This window comes from Zonotrichia albicollis, chromosome 5 (genome assembly GCF_047830755.1).
Source record: "Zonotrichia albicollis isolate bZonAlb1 chromosome 5, bZonAlb1.hap1, whole genome shotgun sequence".
Lineage (NCBI taxonomy): Eukaryota > Metazoa > Chordata > Aves > Passeriformes > Passerellidae > Zonotrichia > Zonotrichia albicollis.
In genome coordinates this window covers 59,655,179-59,673,407 of record NC_133823.1, presented here as the reverse complement: position 1 = coordinate 59,673,407, position 18,229 = coordinate 59,655,179, and the positions used below count along the sequence as shown (strand labels likewise).

Here is an 18,229-nt window from a genome sequence, read left to right as displayed (position 1 = left end):
ACTGAGCACAACTAGAGGACTGAGCATTCAGGTTTAATAGACTTACATTGCTTATCTGGTACTCAGACTGCAGAATCCTCAGAATGAAAGGCAGGGTGTAGGAAATGTATTTTTCTTCCTCTTGGTACAGCTCTGGCATAGTCTAATTTATGATAGCTGGAGATAAATTCAGGATATTTAAGCCTTTTTATATAGGTCTCTAGTGTTAGCTCACAATCTGGTTCCTACTTTTCACTCACAGTGAACATAATTTTGGTTTATTTTTATTTCTCCTCTTCTCAGCTTTTGCAGAGTGCTGATGTGTGTATTTACTTACAGATACCATCTTGAGACTGACAAAGTTATCTTTAAGTAACTTTTTTATAAATATTTTCATTATTATTTTCCTTTTAAAATATTCATAATAATTAATCATGTTGAATATCAGATTTAAATTCTGCACTGGATTTGACAATGTATTTGTAGTGCTTCATTCTTTTTAACCTTAATGTTTATATTGTATATTTGAGTACATTTTATAAACCCATATATGTACTTTTGAAACAAAGTTTATGATTTGTTGATTAAATGTATCCATGACTTGGAACTCCATAGTGGATCTTCTTCAGTTTCATGATAGAGTCCGCAACACTATGTACATAAACATGTATTTTTTCAGTAGATTTCATTGATATATCTATCACAATCTCATGTCATAATGAATGGACTAGGTTTCCTTCTCTATTTGTAGAATGTCCAAGAAAAGCAAAAGTTTTGCAGTAAAATCAAAAGTTTTATCTTTTTGCTGAAAGTTTGATCATTTAAATGGAAGCACAGCTCCTGTTTCTACACTTTACTAAACCCATATCAAAAACAAACAAACAAAACCACAAAAAGCTGGAAAAGGATTGATAGCAAAGCTTTGTTCAAGAACAGAAAAAAAAGGCTTTTGTAATTTATCTTTTATTTCCACAAAAAGAAAAATTTTATTGTTCTCTAAACTTTGATATTTCTACATTTAGGTATTCTGGAATTTTCCATGGCAAAATTATTTTTTTATTAGTGTAAGAACCAAAGCATACCTTTAATTATCTGAATTTCCAGCTGAAGAAAAGTATTTTATATTGAGTTCTAGGAAATATCAGAGTTATTTAAAGAAAAGCATTTCAGTGATTTCTCTTCCTATATTTTTTGAAGCTCTATCAGGAAAAAAATTCAAAAGGTATAAGATGCCAAATTTTGTAACTGCAATGCTGTAGTTTCTTACAGGAATATTTATGCTCCTTCTAAAGGAATATGGGTCTGAAATGTCACAAAATACGATTCAAAAAATTAATTATCTATTTCTCATGTTGCATTCATTCAGTTACTTTTACAGCTTTGCCCGAGAGAATGTTTATATTTACTTTTAAAATGTGATTGTTTTGTTTACACTAAATATATTGAGTATGATCTGAGCTCATCTCTTGGTGGTGCTAAATATTTAATGCTTTTCCTTAGAGCAATTATTAGTTTCTCATTAATCAATACTTTTAAATATCTGTCTTCATTAAAACACTTAAGAACTTTACAGCATGAGCTGCTTTTTTCCTGACTGTCTCACAAATCTGTGTCTCAATTATCTCATGCTGACAACATGCTCTGCTCCCTTCAACTTCTATAGAAATTGGAAATACTCAGAAGCTCAGAAAAGATATCTAGAAAGCTGTGAAATCGAGCCCAGCTTCCTCCTGCTCATGAGATTCTCATGTATAAATCACTCAGTACAACCTCTTTGGCAGTACACATTTTATTTGGCTGTCTCTTCTGGTGATAAAAGATGGGACACAAAAACTAACAGAAAGAAGGTGTGACAGAAAGGAAAATTTGCTTCTCAAGGAGCTCTCCATGGTAGCATACATGTGCATTAAACATGCATAAGTATGGTGAAACCCTAGTGTTCCAGTCTGATTCCTATCATGTTTCCATTTAGATTTAAGAGATACATTGATCTAAAAATAGAAAATGTAAATCCTTCTCACTCTGAAAATTAATCATTTCCCCTTTTTTTTTCTTCCTAATTTAAATATACATAGATACCTTTTAAGGCCTTCAGAATTTCCTGGAATTTCCGGAAAGACACACACTAAAAATATTTCAGGGGCAAATATAAGGGGTTTTATTACTACATAAAAACATTAATTTCTCCTCACCTCTTTTCATTTTTTTTCTGAAATCTTATCATGATTCCCTTTCTGAACACATTTTTATTCATTCAAGGGTTTTTTTTTTTCCTTCACCCAGAACTGTGTGTCTTGAAACTTTTAAACAGCTTTGCAGTTCAGGAGGTAATTATTGCTTCTATTTAACACACAGAAAACAAAAATAAGAAAAATAAGAAAATTTACCTGAAAACTTACCAGAAGCCACCAGAGAGTGGTTCCAGGACATGAAAAGACATCTCTTCATTTGAAATCTAACCTTCTAACTCAAAGATGATTTCTCAATTGGCTCATGATTTAGCATTAAGGGAATACATTCAAAGCACAATAGATGATTCCAGTATCTAAATGAGCTCTAAGTGTGTCTATATTTCATCTTGGCAGGGGTGCACACCTTCTAACCCCAGCATCCATACAGGTTGTTTACAAGTAAGACTTCCTCGGATTTCCCATTTCCTTTAGTAGATCTCCCACCCAAAGGACTGGACCCACATAAGGATGCTTGCGGAGGGGAACGTATGTGGCCCGAAGTTTAGAATCTGACTAGCTGAGGGCGAAAGGCCGACGCCCCTCTGCAATTCCTGGCCAGCCCCTTTCGGCGTCTGATGGCCTCGGGCTGTGCTGGCTGCGGACTGGCGTACCTCGCTGGTATAGGAGAGGAACGGAACTGATCATTTCCTGGGGGTTAAACATCGGTTTATTGACGGTGATGCCGCATCCAAACACCGGGAAACCATCCGGGAAAAAGTTTTTTCATAGGGGGTGAAAACAGGATTATAAAGCAAGGGGGTGGGTACAGACAGAGCCAATCAGGAAAGGTGAGGGGATGAACTTCACAGAACTGACACTCCATGGAGACCAATAATCAAAAGGTAAAGGAGGTGTCCTGGGACCCCAGCCAACCACCATCTCTAGAGAGGAGAAGGTTCTCGAAACCTGGGAGGAGGAAGGGAGTGATTGACTGGACAGGGAGGAAACAACTTTCACTTATAAGGGAAACCAAGGGGAGGAGCAATTACATATCGGCAACTATGAATAGCAGTTGCTATAGCAACTTAGCTGACAGGCTAGCAGTGGCGGGAAAAACTGGGGGAACGAAACCATTTTACACATAATAGGGGAGAACAATACATAAATTGAAGGAATAACACAAGAAACTTAACAACACACTACCACATCTCCCCGTTTTTTACCAAATGAAAATTAAAACGAAGAGAAAAGTCCAAATTAAGCTTAGAATGCAGGAACTCGCAGCTGGTCATGACGAGTGTCTTTGTCTTCTGAACATTGCAAGGGACAGTGGCACTCGGCGCAGTCAGTTTTCTCCGGACTAGCTTGCAAATTAGGAGGATGAAAATCAAAAGTGAGTTGGGGAAATGTACTAAAAGACAAAAGGTGAACAGTTAAACACAAAATACTTAAACAGATGGTTCTGCCCCAAATAATAAATCCAGTTCGGGAGAAGAAGAAGAAATGGGGGAGGGAGGTTGGGATTAATAAACCAGAGGTAGTTCAGTGACGAGAGGGGTAGGAGCAGCAGTCTCAGCATTGGGGAGGAAGTAAACATCTGAGGAAATTGATGGTGTTTGGGAGGGTTTTCTCCGTCGCCGCGAGCACGCCTGAACCTGTGACTCAGCTTCCTTCTGCATCCTCTGCTTCGGGATGAGGGGCCTGACTCATTTGGGTGGTCTTTTTCCTCTGTCTTCTTCCTATCTTGCTTCCGCCTCCATTCCATGTAGTCTTGGCGCATGGGACACTGAGGCGTCCAATGCCCCACCTTGCCACAGAGACGGCAGGGATGGGTTGCTGATGTCCTCCTGCCGGACTCAGAAGTAGAAGGACCGGCCACGGGGGAAGCTTCAGCCTCTATGAAGTCTTGCTCGGGGCATTCAGCAAAATGCACAGATGTTCTCTTAGGCCTTGGGGCCAGGGAGACTTGACGCACTACGACATCTATCATGGCTTCTACTGTGGGCTTAGGACTTCGAGGGAGAGTTTTTATAGCCTTGCGGCAGTCAGCGTTGGCATTGCTATAAGCCATCTGCTCAAGCATTTTTTCCCTGTCATCCTCTCCGAGCGCTTGCGCTTCTACATATTTGTAGAGGCGTTTGATAAATTCCATGTATGGCTCTTGCGCTCCTTGCAAAACCTCAGCATCTTCCCATTGGGAGGTAACTACCTCTAACTTAAAGAAGGCCCGCTCAGCTGCTCGGGCCATCTCTACTAGCTGGGATGGGAATAAGGCTTTAGCTTGATTTGCCCCTTCAGCCCACTGTCCTTCACCCAAAAGATGTTCTTGGGTAATTAACTGACCATCTGCGTCATGGGACAGTGTAAGATTCCCCCAAAAACTTGGGAGTACTTCCACTATTTCCCTCCTCCATTCCCTCACCCAGACTCTAAATTCCATGGGTCTGAGCAGGCTAGAGAAGAGGGACCTTAACTCAGTCGGTACCAGGTCTCCCTGCGAAAGGGTATTGTGTAGCAAACTCCGGAAGTATTCTGACTCCCGGGAGTAGTCTTTCTGAGCTTTGCACAGTTCGTTTATTCGGACCTGTGCATTCCCCCTTTCCCCTAGATGGTATGTTACCGGAGCGGCTTCTAATAGGGGAGCTTGCTCCTGTTTCCGGCTTCCCCCCCCCTCTCCTCTGAACACAAAGCATGAGAGCTGGGGGGGGTGGCGTGGGAACCGAAACTGGAGGAGGTTGAGGCAGGGTTTGGCGCTGACGTAAGGCAAGGGAGTGGGCGTGGCAAAGTACCCTTCTCCGCCCCCCGGACGGCGTTCGGAGGCGGAGGGAAAAACGAAAACGGCGCGGGGGGGAAGGGAGTGGGGGGCTGAACCGGGGGAGGGGTTTGAGGAGGAGCTGAAGGTGGGGCGGAGTGCTGAGGAGTGAGCGGGACGGAGGGAGGGTATGAGAGAGGAGTAACTGAGCAAGGGGTGTGGGCAGGGTGAAGGAAGGGGTTGGTGCTTGGGAGGAACGGGTTAGCGGAAGAAGAAGGAGCTCTAGCGGCAGAGACCGCGTGGTCCCCGCCATCTTGGACAGTAAAGGGGCTACTTTGTGGAATTTCATTACTAAGCGGAACAAACTTAGGGGTTGAAACTGGGGACTTGGGAACTGGGGTAGAAGGGGAGGATGGAGGAACTTGGGCAGGGCTCCTCGGACGGGGAGGCTGAGCAGGTCGAGAGGGAGCAGGGGCAGAATGGTTTCCCTTTTTTTTTTTGGCCTTTAAAATCCCTTTCGAGGGCTCCTGCCTGTGTGAAGAGGGAGAGGGCTGGGGGGTAAGGATGCGGGAACTGGGAGAACTAGGGAACAAACTCGAAGAAGAAAGATCCTTTCTTGAACTCCCGGCTGGGCGCAGCGAAGTTAATACTTTGCTTGCCCAGTATGCCACGTTAGACAACCGGGGTTCCCCAGCGTTAACCTGTTGGTCTAATTTGGCCACAATGGCTGCCCAAAAGCGCGGCTCTTTCGCAACTTCTGGGGAAACTTCAGGGAAATGTGAAAATACCCATCTAATCAACACTATCAACTCTTTCTTGGGGGCAGTAAAACCTCTTCCAAGTAACAAACCCTTAACTACAAAAAAAACTCCTTTTTGGGTTTTGCTCTGACCCACACCCATGATCGTGGGGGGTGTAGCGACCCCACCACGGCAAACCGCGCGGAAAAGCCGCCCCGCGCTGAATGAGCCCGCCGCAACCAGTCAGCGCCGCGCCGAGAGCCCCGCTGCTGGGCCCGGCGTCACCGTGCCGGGACACCGCGAGCCCGAAAAGCGGCAGACGGCAGTCCCCCTCGTAGAGCTCCCAGGGAAAATTAAAAAGGCAGGGGAGGAACCGAGTCCGGGGTTCACCTAATCAAAGAACGTTGCAAACGAAAAGTTCAGGCGGATTAGTCCACTGACACCGGAGGAAGTCTGACGGCTAGTAGATTTAAAGTCCAGTCCGCGGGGTACGGTAAAGCCCCCGCGTGGGCGCCATCTGCAGAGGGGAACGTATGTGGCCCGAAGTTTAGAATCCGACTAGCTGAGGGCGAAAGGCCGACGCCCCTCTGCAATTCCTGGCCAGCCCCTTTCGGCGTCTGATGGCCTCGGGCTGTGCTGGCTGCGGACTGGCGTACCTCGCTGGTATAGGAGAGGAACGGAACTGACCATTTCCTGGGGGTTAAACATCGGTTTATTGACGGTGATGCCGCATCCAAACACCGGGAAACCATCCGGGAAAAAGTTTTTTCATAGGGGGTGAAAACAGGATTATAAAGCAAGGGGGTGGGTACAGACAGAGCCAATCAGGAAAGGTGAGGGGATGAACTTCACAGAACTGACACTCCATGGAGACCAATAATCAAAAGGTAAAGGAGGTGTCCTGGGACCCCAGCCAACCACCATCTCTAGAGAGGAGAAGGTTCTCGAAACCTGGGAGGAGGAAGGGAGTGATTGACTGGACAGGGAGGAAACAACTTTCACTTATAAGGGAAACCAAGGGGAGGAGCAATTACATATCGGCAACTATGAATAGCAGTTGCTATAGCAACTTAGCTGACAGGCTAGCAGTGGCGGGAAAAACTGGGGGAACGAAACCGTTTTACACATAATAGGGGAGAACAATACATAAATTGGGGGAATAACACAAGAAACTTAACAACACACTACCACAGATGCTCATTGCTGCTCAGGCAGATATTCACATCTTAGTGTCATGAATGCTTCAAAGAACCACAGATTTAAATTTTTGAGTGTTTTTATTTATTCCTGATCACCATGTGCAGAGTAGCTCTGATGGTCTTAGTTCATGTACTTTCTTCAGCTGGTCCCTTTCTGCTAAGTCCAGCTGTTAGACTCAGTCAAAACATGTTTCAAAAAGGCATCCCCTCCTACTTTAAATGATCATCATTATTTTCAGATCTGGTTTTTGGAAATATACTAGATTGTTGGCCTATATTTACTGTGGCATTACCATCAGAAAACTCTTCATATGGTTATTTACAACAAATTTTCAGGCTGGTCACTTTATTTGAAAGTTAAATCTATTACGTTTATAACTTCAAAATAAAATTTTAAATATTTAAATTATTCTTTCATTTCTTTTTGTCCCGTTTTTCCCAAAATTACTCATCAATTTTGCACCCCAACACTAGCATAATATGTTGTTATTGGTCTCAGATATCCTGTGTGCATAACATTATTCTTCTACATTTATTGACTATTTTTTTTTCTGTTTAGTCTTTAGATCAAAAGAAAAGTGTCATTATAATAAAATAATAAAATGATATTGTTTATTATATTTTTGAAGGGTTAAAATTAGAGAGTTATCTATGTTTAGAGAAAGACACTCCTACAAACAGCATATATTATTATGCTTTTTTTTTGCAGCAGTATAATTCAACACACATTTCTCTATAATATTCTAAGACTCTATCTGCATTTCGATATTTGTCACTCTGAATTATTCCACATCACATAGGCTTTTTCTAAGAATGATGCTACATAAATGACCATAATCTGCTGTATCAGTTTGAAATAGAGTACACTTGCTGGCATGGGAAAAAAAAATCACACCTATAACCAAACATCTTTTAGAGATTTATTCTCAAATTTGCCATCAAATATAATTATTAAGTAGAGCCATATCTCCAAATGGGCAATCCACACAACAGGATCTGCAGTCTAGCTGAGAAGCTGACAGTGAGTTCTTAAATGCATTACTGCAATGTGTTGCCTTCCTTGTCTTTGCTGTAGTTGCAGTTTTGGAGCCACACTCAATGTAAATTGATGAGTTTCATATAAGATATTATAAAAATACCCATTCCAATGTTTGGACTGCTGGCCAAGCGATTCCTTCCAGTTCAGCATCATTCATGTAATGTTCTTTTTCTTATGAATTTCTATTTTTATGAGTTTTTGAAGGAAGCTTGCCTGGAAAATGCAATATGGGGCTGCTCAAACAAGTCTGATAACACTGGGAGTTTTGATTTGATCAGAGGGGTTCATGCTGATACAAAAGAAGTTGGCATGGTCTCCTCAGCACAACGCCCCAGCAGCTTTTGTTGTGTAGGCAGAAAAACTATGGGGAAAAGAAAACTGAGTTTTCAAGATATTACCTGCTTCTTTCACTCACCAGACAAAAAAAGCTTTGAACAAAAGCATCCATGTATAAAATGCCCACTTGCCTAACAACCAAAACACAAATAAAAATATAATAGAAAGGTTCAATCAACAGTTTTTATCCTCCTTATAAATGTATATGATTGCTATGTGATTATCTTCACATACAGACTTGTTAGAATTATAATTAAGGCTGAGAAATGAAAATAATATAGCAGAATAAAATCCTGCAAACCTGCAGGCAAACTACTTGCCAGTTTTAAGTATTCCCGAAGAAAGAATAGTATACAATACAAAATGATAAAGAGAGGACTTGAGAAACACCCTGAAAAGTAGTATTTCATTCTGCTAGGCGCTGACTGCAGACATAACCCCTAATCAAACACTTTGGAGGAGTGCCAGCAAAAGGGTGAGAGAAAGCAGAAAATTCCTTCACAGAAGACTCTATGGCTGAAATCACCACTAAATAAATTCTGAGAGTACTGAGGGAAAGGAGCTTCATGTTACAAACCTCCCTCCTTCTTGGCCCAGTTCAAAGATAAAGTTTAAAGGTAGCTCATGTCACACAGAAACAGCTTGGTGGTTGATGGCAAGGCTAACTGACCCAGTGATAGAGTTTGACGGTGGCCGGAGTGGAGGCGCATGGAAGCTCAAGCACAGGGCAAGCACAGAAGCCATTTTGGCCAAACATCCTTTCAGTGTCCAGCTAAGGTGCCTTTGTCTACTCCCTTTTGACTCTGGGTTAACAGCTAACAAGTGAAATACCTAGGTGTTATCCATTGCTCTTCAGGGCAGCAAGGGCAATGGCTTTATGCCACACTGAGAACAGATTTTATCCCTAACACAGAATTTCGAAGGCATAAAAGGAGAAACAATGGTTCAAATAGTAATAAAAATGAAGAATAGTCAAGAGGCCATTCAGAGACCAAGCAGAACAACAAAGGTGTCAGGAACAGGTGTGGATCAGAGAACTAGTATCACAGCTGGATAAAGCCCAGCAGCTCCTGTGAAAAGAAATGCTCTCACTAAGGCAAGGCATTGAAGGAATTCAGCTCACAACATGCCCATGGTGACCTGAGTGAACCTCGGGCTGGAGGAGAAGAAAAGCACGTTCTTTCCAATGCCCGACAAGGATCACCATATCAGCTTCTGCTCTATCAGAGTCTTTGAACAATCCTCACTAATACTGAATGTTTTGCTCATTCCCAAACTATGATACAATATTATACAATTGTGTTCTAATGGTTTTCTAACTTCAAATGCAATGTTTGGTTCATCAGTAAGATTAATTTTAAAAACAAAAAATGCAAAACAGTCAGATGTATGGGAGGGAGAATGGTCATTGTCATGAGGGGTTGGCAAGAAAGTGAAACACATTTTTTATTAATTTATTTCATAGACAGTAAGAAAGCCTGGCACTATTCATTTGAATCTGTGATGATTTCAAAGCCAGAACTCATACCTTTAGACTCTGAAATTCCTGACATTTTTAAATCATTATATTATTATCCCCAGACTAGCTTCTGAATTGAGTATTGTTCTTTAAAAAAGGAAGAAGGTAAAAAATCAGGACCTGACTAGAAGGCCAAATAGCAGACTTTGAAAAGTTTCCCTCTTGTTTTAATGGGCTTTAGACAATTCCTTTATTGTATAAGCACTTTACTATTCAAATATTTTTAAATATTTTAAAAATTATTATATACCTATACCGTTTCTAAAATGAAAGCACATCCAAGGTACAACAGAGTGAAAGTTAAGTGGGAAGCAGTACACAGCCACATGGAAAAGAAAATTTATTTCTAGAAAACTGAAATGTCTTCCAAATTTTATTCACTCTCTCTCTTTTATTCTCTCCTCAGCAAGGAAATGGACAATAATGTCTTCATTCTCAATATTTCTCAGAATGACAATGCAAAACCACAAAAAGAGTGAGCTTATTGAAAGTAGAATTGTCAACTTCAGAAAAAGAATCAATCAAATCAATAATGTGTGAATCTGACCTTCCAGGAATCTTGAGAGATTAGATGTGATAATTATATCTCAGGCTGTCCCTTTTATGGCTTGCAAATGTTATTTTAAAATACTGAAATATTTCTTCACCATAGCAGTTTTAGACAGCAGCAATCCCTCTTTCAAGTAGTTGAAAGGAAAAAAAAAGTGAAATTACTGGTTTTGTATAGATGGAAAACTATGGATTTGCACAAACTGAGACATAAACTACACACACCAGCACATTCCCTGAGGCAGAATGCAGCAGAGTTTCTTGGCATATTTCTCTGCCTTAAACAACTGCATGCAATGCTTAACATTTAGGAAAGCTAGACCTAGTCAATATTTATTACACATTTCAGATTTAAAACACATAAAAAATAAAGCTTTAATTTACCAGTGCCAAGAAAACAAATGAACTCTGTTTCTACCATCATAATATCTGCAGCAAACATTTGAACTGAATTTACCACCCCCACCATCTACACAAAAGGTAGATTTAGAGTAAAAGAACCAATAAACACTTCTTTTTTTTCCCTGCCTTTAAGGTAGACCCAAAATGAATTTTTATAGTTATTTTTTCTTCTGAGAAACCAAAGAATTTGTTATTTTTGTTGCCTAAGATTCAGTCTCATAATCTCATTTTATTGGATAAATGGAAAAAAGGAATTCACTAGCAAAACAAAGTTCTTTGCTGCAAAACTGGCTCATAATAGTGGAAAATAAAGTGTTAAAACAGTTTCTTTTCCTTACTTTTCACACTTTCAGTTACAGCTGATCTCATGGCTCCTTTGCTGTCAAATAAATTGCAGGAAAACCTTACAAGCATGGTAATGAATGTTAAGGTGAGCATTGTGTGATCCTGAGTGATACTTGCCAGTTCTGCAGCAGCAGGGTATGGATGTCTGGATGAAAACAGGTTAGGAGTCAGAAAGCCAAGATTTACTCCTTTCACTGAATTCCCTGAAATGAAAGCAGAGAGATGAAGGCTGAGATGTCCCCATTCTTTCACAGAACTTCCAAGGTAATTCTGACCTATGTCTGATCATACAGAAAACAGTGAGAGAAAACAAACAGTTTTGGAATTTCTATTAGTAACTCTAGTTTATTTAAAATTTCATGTTCTCTTTAGAGAGCTATTATTTTAATTACAGATTTGGCTAAGAAAATCTAGAAAGTTTGTGGGCAAGGCACTATCAAACATGCCATTCCCATCTGGTTCCAGCAGGCAAGCCAGTCAAGGCAAAATAGAAACATAACAGAATATTCATTAAGGTTTTTACTTTAAATATTTTTTTAATTTAATACAATTTTATATATTTTAATATAGTACATTTTGAAATATTATGTAGTAAAACTGTCTTAAATTATTCAAGTTTCTTTTTGTTACCCAAGTTTCCTAGGTGTTTTTCTAGAAGTTTGCTATTCTTAACTACTTATTGCTTAGATTTCCTTTCAAGGAAAACTTCAAGTGGCATGTAATTATAATAGAGTATAAAGACACCTACATAATCACACTTTTAAAGAAACACATCTAAAATAAAAAAAAACCAGGCAAATGGAAAGAGAATATTGTCTGAAGTTTCTGTATGTGTGTATGCACAGTGTGTCACTGTATACTTTGGAAATGCTTACAATCAATGTATGGAAAACCTAAATTTGACATCTAAGCCAGTGTTCAGATTGTTTGGATTTTTGTGTTCAGAGATGGACAGTTCAATGACAAAGGGCATTGTATTTGCTAAACATTACATAAATAATAGGCTGTTTTAAGCATTACATCTAAAAGTTCCCAAGTGTGTCTGAGGATGAACTGGGCTATTTGGATCATTTTAACAAAGTGAAGCCTCAGGGAAAAAAAATATATATATATTAATTACATATCAAAAATAGTGGCTATTTCTTCAGTTTTGTGCATTTTAACTGAGAATGTCCATTAAAAAGACCAACAATCAGGTATGTCATTGCACGCAGGACAAGAATATCAAAGAGCAGGATCAGTTGCAGTGTCCCCTGTTGTGCTGCAAAGTAGAAAACATCTATTTTGAAGCATTGGAAGTGGGATCTTTTCCTCTTTAAGATGAAATGTGAAAAAATATAGCGTTCTGATACCTGCTAAAGATACGTGGAAAGAAGTTTTGGCAGTTGATATGTGCTTCTTCCCCTTAGTCTGAAAGTTAATCAGAACACATTAAAAACAAATAATTATTTTTTTTAAACTCATATTTCTTGTTTTATCCTCCATAAGCATGTAGGTCTTCACATATGGCTGATTTATGGTGACAGTTTCACAGAAGGAATTGTCACTTGCTTCTGTTTAAATTGGGGTCTGGAAGGCGATGTGTAACAGCATTCCTGATAATTGGTTCTATTATGAAGCACTGTCATGGCAAATTTTCTGAACACAAACCAGACTGCATAACACTACCTCCCAGGAAAAAAACCCCACACCACTATCCTGCCTCAGAAACACAAATTTATATTCTAATTACATAGCGTAAATGCAATTATACCTCAAATAATGCAGGTGCCAAACCTGAAATTTGGAGTACGTATTTTAAACAATACAGAGTTTCCACACAGTTTAAAACAAAGACATGAAATACTATGGTTTCAATTCTTCTCTAAGAGAAAGAAGAAAAGAATTCTTCTGTCTTTTCAAAGTGTACTAGACTGCTATATTTTTCTTTTTTAACTCAGTCTCTAGCAGACCTTTGCTACTTCATTAAAACATTTTTCAACATGTCATATATATCTCTGGTGTAGCAAACTCTAGTTTATTCATGCTGAGTGGCTAACCTTTCTGAAAGCAATTTAGAAGCATTTCTCCTTTCTTCCTTTAATAAAATCTCATCTGAATGGCTCTGAAGCAGAACTGGGCAAGAATTGACCTAAACATAAACCTTTTAAAGATTAGAAAAGGAAAACTTGGGGATTTATTTATTTGTCTTGGTTCTGGTACATCAGCTTTCTTTGATTCTAATTTTCATGCTTTATTCTGTCATCCAGGTCCAGCTAGCACTAAAAAAGAACTTTCCCTGTAAAATTGCTCTCATACTATTTCAAGTGAGAATGGAACCAAGTTTTCCAAAGGCTATCACATATCATGATCTTAGAGTACAACTATCTTAATTTATAATTACCTTCACACATACTGAGGTTCTCCTCCAAATCCTCAACTAAAATATCAATATCTTTATTTAGGATACAAAGCTTCTTTTCAAGGAATATGTGATGGTTTGGATGGAATGAAAAATCAGCTTAAAAATTTCTGAAAGAAATTAAATAAAAAGCGATTCAAACATTAGTTACAAAAAGCAATATTTCAATTTGCATAATTTATTTGGACAAATCACATATTTCTTTCCCAATATTTAATCACTACATTTCTTTATTGCAGACAACATTACATCATATTTAGTCAAAATTCTCAAGGTCTCAGGAGAATCCTTACAAAATTACATGCCAAATATGCTTGGTTATTTATTACTAATCCTTCATATAAATAATGAAAAGTTCTCAGATTGGTCTTTTAAGAGTAGTCTATAGCCACAAATATGTATACAGAATTACTATAAGGTTTTTCATGTAAAATTCCCATTTGTCACTTTCATCTTGGAGTTGAAGCTATGATGATTTAAATTGTAGATCGGCAAGTAATAAAAGGAGCTCACAGGAGTACCTGGGCAAAGTACTGCTGGCCAGCAGTACAATCTTTTCCCCTCTGGAATTCCCAGCTATGCTTCATACCAACCAGCTCTAGGGTAAGTTTAACAATAGAGGTGCCTCATTTTCTGAGCTGAAAAGTAAGAGATTGTCTGCCTGGCAGCCAGGATGTGCATTGGTTTAAAACAGAGCATGACAAAGGCTCATTTGACCACTGCATCACCCACAGAGAAGTTGAAAATTAAATGCTTAGCAAAAATAAAAATAAAAATAAAAATAAAAATAAAAATAAAAATAAAAATAAAAATAAAAATAAAAATAAAAATAGTCAGAAAACTTAAGCTCTGAAATGTGAAGGCAGTTCAGAGAACAGACAATTTAAACCAAATGAAACTGACATAATATATAACTCAGTATAGGAATAAAGCACTACGCCATCTACTCCATTAAAGTAGTGCTGCAATCAAAGATAGGATATACGTATTTTAAAATCCACTTTCTTTGCAAAAGAAGTAGTATTATTAAGTGATCATAATTTTTGTTTTACTCTGTCATTTCATTAAAATAATTTATGTTTGCAAGTTTTTATTTCTTAGGGATTCTTTTCATGACTAAGACCACAGTACACAAAGCTCTTGAATACAGTTTAAACCAGTATTTAATTCATTTTCTGCAGTAGAGAAAGATCCCAAATCAGTGGTGAAATAATTTTAAGGTGAAGGTGAAATAATTTTAACTTCCCCTAACTGAAGGATTCTACTTCTTTGCTATACAGCCTGGTTTTAATCCTATCCACTATTCCCTAGACACCACATTTTTACTTTTATCACAGTATTGTCAGGCACAAGTGGAACAGGCTGGCTAGGCTCCTTCCCCATGCTTTCCAGGTGGATTAAAATCCTCTAACTAGCCCCTCTGGTTTATTCCTTAACCACTGCCAGTTTCAAAAGAGTACATAGCCTTTAGGTAGGCTAAATCCTCTGCATTTCTGTACGTTGTCTTTCCCACTCATCTAGAGCGTCTCTCCCTTGACCTAGAGATTTAACTACTCTTTCCACTTTGGAGTCCCAAACACTTCCCTCAAAGGATCCCTCACAAAAACACACACCCCTCAAGCCCACTCCGAGGCCTAAATTAATTATGCTAATCAGACTACCCTGGCTAACCCAATTAAGTTTAATTAGCTGATGCCTTTCTTCCTAAACCACCTTGCCTTGGGGACATATTACCTCTGCTTTTAAGCTAGCTGCAGAGGACAATCTCCTCTTGCAAACTTGGCCCCTAGCAACAGACATTCAGCAGGGAGAGTCTAATGGCAGTAGGCCCCTCAAAAACCTTAGTGAAGCTTCTTGTTTCTTGAATACTTAAAACTGGACCATATCCACAATGGAATTTGGGCTGTGAGCAAAAGGAGCTTATTTAGAAAGTCTAGATTCCATAGCAAGCCAATACTGCCATTAATAATAATAATCCTTTCTTGGATTTTCTATGGCATTGGAGAGACATGGTAGCTCCCTGGTCATAGTCAACACCTCTATCTTTAGACAGCAGTGCCACTGATTATCTACTACCCACCAGATCCTGAAACTTTCCTTATTTCACCTACATCTCCCTTCCTTGTCACTGCAGGAAACCTCACCTGCTTATTTTACTGAACCTGCAGGCAGCGGTGCAGAAAATCCCCTCTGTGGCAGATTCTGGTTAAATTCTGTCCTGCATGATGTGAAACTACCTTCCCTCCCTGCTTTGTGAACTGAACAAAAAACTTTTGAGCTTCTGGTTCATCAGAAAAATAATTCTTTCCAAAATTTCCCTCAAATAAAAGTCTAAATAAAAAAAAAAAAAAGTGAAAAATTTCTATTAATTGTAATTCCAAACCAGTGCTACCTCATAAATACTGAAAAATTGCATTTTCTGAAAAATAGAGGCTTCTGGAGTTCTTCAGATAGCCAATAAAACTTAACATTCCTTTCCTACTATCTGTAAACTCTTATCTAGATTATTTTTAGTGATAAATTTGTCAAATATTTATTTCAAATCACAGGAAATTTAAAAGTAAACTAGCAGACATCCTTCTTGAAGTGCTTTTATTCTCATAAACATGGAATTGTGAAGTCAAAGGAGGAAGAGAAATAAAAAATGGTGGTACACAATAATCAAACTATTTTTTCATCTAAATAGAAATCAGTAAAAAAGAGAGAACCAAAATTGCAAAATACATTCAAATTTTGACGTTTTTTTCTTTCAATTTTAAAAGTTGATATTATTTTATGCTGGCTATCAAATTTTTCTATTGTAAATAAAGTTCAATTGGTTCAATAGAAACTTTCAGTATAGCTCAAAGCTATTTGCCCAACTAAGTGAACTCTTCCCATCTTTACTCAACAAATATGGAAAATGCATTATTTTGACAATGATAATAGAACCTTAGCATTGTGTTTATTTCATTTATCTTCAAGTTTAAAAGTAATTGCTGTACTGAACAAACTCTTCTTTTCAAGTGCTAAATGATATGTTATTTTAAATAAATAGACTGTAGTTAAAATAAATACTGAAAGAGCCGGTATCATCTGATAAATGATGACCTAGGAAGATTTCATAAGTGATATAGAAAACTGGGAGCATCATTATCAAATATTTTAGCCCATTCAAAACTCTGTATTCCAAAAAAAATTTTGATAACCAGAAGGGATTCCATTAATTATTCTAAGAAATATGATGCTCTGCAAAGAGTAATAATACAATTTACCTTCCTATTAAGTCATAGCTTTGCCTCACTTTACTGCATCCTTAGCTTTCCACTGTATAATCAATGTAATTACAGGCATGTATAGACTTATTCTAAATACTATTAAATTTCAACAAGTTCCAGGTTTTTATTCATGCTTTTGTTTATGTGGGCTTTTTTAAGGTTGTTTTGGTTTGGGTTTTTTTTTTTTTTTTTTTTTTTTTTTTTTTTTTTTTGTAATAGGCAATTGTAAAAAACATCAATATTTTAGAAATATTTCTACTGATTTCAGTAAGACTTTCCACCAAGTGAGTATTGCAAGATTACCTTCTTGACTGTACATTCCAACAACATAAATATGCTTTGCAAGTATGGCCTCTATATAAGCACAGTTCTTAACAGGCTTAAAATCCAGAATAATTTGTAGCAATTCTGTACTTTGCAGAATGCAAACTATTCCTATTTCCCCAATTAAATACATTAGCAGTATGCTCTTAAACAGAAATAGGAGTCTCTGACTGAAATAAGAAAGACCCTTATCAAGCTAAATGTTACATTTCCAATTATAACACTTGGGAAACAGTGATAGGGAAAAAATGCTGGCTGTTACATACCAGAAGAAACAAGTCAAAACTTACTTTCTTGGAGGTCTTCTTTTTTCCCTTATCTCAGCTCTACACCGTGGCACCTTCTGACCTATAATGTTGAACATGTTCAGGCCATTCAGCTGTTAGAATAAATTCCAGCAGCAAGTATGAAATGAATTTCCTATTGAAAACGTGTTGATAAAATGTTGGCAGGTAGAAGTAGTGGCACATGATGGGGAGAAAATGACTTTGAAAATACCCAATCTAATGTTCATATTTGGAATTAAACAAGTAGTTGCCTGAAGTATTGGAATTAAACAAGTAGTTTCCCATGTATTCAGGAAACTGCATATCTTGCAAATTGTAGGAAGTTATGGATTCCTCAAGCCAAACAAGTCCTGTGGTGCATATGAAACACAGATAGCATATTTCCAAAACTGTTTATTTGGAATACAACCATTATTACATCCAAATTCTGCTGTGAATTAGCTCCCTTAGCTCCACAGAGGTCAGGTCTGTAGCTTGCATTTAGTTCTTAAAAATTAGTGTAGTACTGAAAAGTGAAAGACTGAAACGCTGACGTAACACAAAAAATAAATTCACAAAACACACAGGCTACTCAATGATTTGTTGCTCCTTTAAGACTCAGACTGCTTAGCTCAGTACTGTATCTGCTTGAGAAAAGCAATGAAATGTATGATTCCAGTACAGAGAATTTACATGCCCTACATTCATGTATAACAAACATGTTCAAGTGATAGGAGAGTTTCCTAAGACACATGGTATTTTTATTGTTCCAAGGAGTGAATCTCTAAAATTTCTCTCTTAAACTGGCATTAATGTGAGTCTCTTTCAAAGCTTTAGACAAGTATCTTAAAGACACTAAAATAGCTTTCTAGATAATCTCCAAATCCTCTCCTTCTAAAGGTTTTATATGTGCTCCAAACTGAAAGGACACTGTGAATCATGCAATAAAT

At 38.1% G+C, this 18,229-nt stretch overlaps 1 long non-coding RNA gene across 1 annotated transcript in view; it reads right to left on the bottom strand.

The window, feature by feature from the left end:
• Positions 1-18,229, bottom strand: part of LOC106629306 (uncharacterized) — a 280,698-nt gene that overhangs the window by 34,772 nt on the left and 227,697 nt on the right. Inside the window, exons 12-15 of the long non-coding RNA XR_012580525.1 lie at positions 17,304-17,361; positions 13,415-13,542; positions 12,384-12,441; positions 11,149-11,234 (exon numbers count right to left, since the gene is read on the bottom strand). This is a non-coding gene — a long non-coding RNA (uncharacterized LOC106629306). The remainder of the gene's footprint in view (positions 1-11,148; positions 11,235-12,383; positions 12,442-13,414; positions 13,543-17,303; positions 17,362-18,229) is intronic.